We start from the raw sequence: 2,556 nt of genomic DNA on the forward strand, positions 1-2,556 counted from the left end.
CGAAGACTCGGCTACGATACACACCTCGACGCCATTATTGTGGGCTCACTCGGAGGCTATGACCATCAGAACACCGCAGTTATACAACGTCTTGGCATCTCCAAATCCTACGCCACCATAATGGCCAAGCTAATGATAAGCGACGTCGTCCACCACAGTCGGGAGATATACAACAACTACCTATCACAATAAAAATCTTACTCGCATCGTGGATGTTTCTCTGGCCAGATGGCTTATGTCACCATGCGGTCCTGGCCACCTTTTATTGTTAAAAAATTAATAAATATATAATTCATAATACTTGAACGAAGTATTCTCTTAGATGTATACTTTATAAGCATAATAAGAGAATTTCAAAGTGTGGCTCGTTGGTCTAGGGGTATGATTCTCGCTTAGGGTGCGAGAGGTCCCGGGTTCAAATCCCGGACGAGCCCTCAGTTGTTATTTTTTTTTCTTAATTTTATTTTTGAAATTTATTCAGTATTTATTTATCTCTTTTAAAATTTTATTCTTTCTTATAATAATACTTTAGTATTTAATACGAAAGATTAAACAGCTGTTTTAATAATAATTATTATTATGAATAAAAGATGGCGCCACATGACAAATACGATAAGATCTTGATAAATACCGTGTTATTTATAATGTGTATATTAAATTGAACTGTATTAGAACTAAATAATTAATAATGAATTACAGATTGTAGTTTAACATGATAAGTCGCGGCATCATGAAAATGGTCACTTATAATGTGTTGTATTAAATAATACATCGAATAAAATTTTATTTTACAGAAAAATAATAAACAAAGGAAGAGAATGTGTATAAAAAAAATAAGAAAAATACGAAGAAGCGTATTAAAGAAAAGCAAAAATATTTTTATAGGTGATTCTACAGATCTATATTTAGTTTGAGGATATAACCAACAGATGGCACTAGTATATAAAACTTTCAGTCTCGAGTTTCGCACGAGATGAACTTTGATTGGATAAAATTCATCATTTTATTAACGCAAACCTTCAATTAGTTCTTTCTATTGTATTAAATTCTTAACTGTTGTTTACGACGAATAAAAATTTTCGTTTAATAAATTTTGAAAAAAAAAAATTCTCTTGTGCCATAATTATGCAAATTAGATTTGAATAGCGTGCATTTCCTGTTTCAGAAATAATTTTAAAAATCTAAGCAAAAACATAATTAGAAATTAATTATTTGATCTCGTGTTATAATATGTAAAAATAATTTTTCTCGGCAGAAAAATAATATATTTAATTATTGTAATTAGTTAGAACCTAAAAAAAATTAATAATAATAAAAAAACAATGAAAATCACAAGACTATCTTTATAAAATATTTTATTTAATTCTATACATTTTTAATGCATTTTAACTAATACCCATCCATAAATCTTCATAGATTCACTAGAAATAGATTCCTGGAGGACTTTTATGGGAAATTGGCCCGTATTTAAACGGAGAAAACTCGGAAGACCCAAAATGGCATCCCGTTGTTTAACTATCAGTGTTTAGAGGTTTTATCCACTCGACCTCTGATGAGCGAGGATATAATTGAAGAACTGAAAGCCAAAAGGATCTATCTAAGTGCCAAAAATTCAAAAGTGTGTGTTGTGTGTTGTGTGTGTAGTTAGCGCGTGTGTACGTCAGTATATTGTTGTAAAATGCGATTTTTTTTTTTTTTTTGACCTTCTGACTTTCAACTCTTCAATTTTGGTGAATCAATTTGTTGTTAATTGTACATATTTGCTCTCTGAGGTGAAATTGTAAGAATGACCTTGCCTCCGACGTTACTATATACAGTAGAAATTAGTATAGGTAAAGTATAAAGATCTGAAGCTTGTTACTAAACATAAATGTGTGACAATTTTGTTTTCTTTTAAATAATTTATATTAATGGTAAATATTTCATCTTTATAAAGACGATTTCATGATATAATTTAGTAGGATACGCGTATATCGAAATATCTTTATACTAATGCGATAAAAATTGCTTTGGTAATTGCCTCTGACATCAAACTGTTTACAAGTTTTTCATGTTGAGAGATTATTCTATGTGATTATGTTAGTTTTCAGGTTTAATATTCACGGTTTTTTCTCTTGTTGTAGTTCAATTAACTCTTAAATTTATTGCTTATCTGTTTTAACTAATAAATTAATTTAAATTGTCCAAAAGAAAGACAAAATGGCAATCGATCGTACAAAGTACAATAAATCGTCAGGTAATTTTTTTGGATTAATTCTCGAAAGATAGGAAACAAACTATAACCTGTGATTTGAACTCTGTTATCGAACTATATAAAAAAATCTCATGAAAAAGCAAATCTTGCACGAAAATCATTGATTCAGGACCGTGTTCAGGAACCAACTCATAAATTATTTCACTTTTGTAATGATATGATACTGTAGAAGTAGATTACTTATTTTTTAAATTTCGTGCGGGTACCGGATTCCTTTCCTACATCATTGTAAATATTTATATATAATCCATAATTCTTTATATAAATGTAATAAATAATGTTAACAGCATGGACATGAACAG

The 2,556-nt window shown here is 29.5% G+C and overlaps 1 non-coding gene across 1 annotated transcript; it reads left to right on the forward strand.

Moving 5' to 3' along the window:
- The first annotated feature begins 362 nt into the window (after nucleotides 1-362).
- On the forward strand, nucleotides 363-434 carry TRNAP-AGG (transfer RNA proline (anticodon AGG)). Its single transcript has one exon. It is a non-coding gene; the product is annotated as a tRNA-Pro (tRNA).
- Nucleotides 435-2,556: the final 2,122 nt, after the last annotated feature.

The sequence above is a fragment of the Centruroides vittatus genome, unplaced genomic scaffold (genome assembly GCF_030686945.1).
Source record: "Centruroides vittatus isolate TY-2023 unplaced genomic scaffold, ASM3068694v2 contig_3170, whole genome shotgun sequence".
In the NCBI taxonomy this organism is placed as follows: Eukaryota; Metazoa; Arthropoda; class Arachnida; order Scorpiones; family Buthidae; genus Centruroides; species Centruroides vittatus.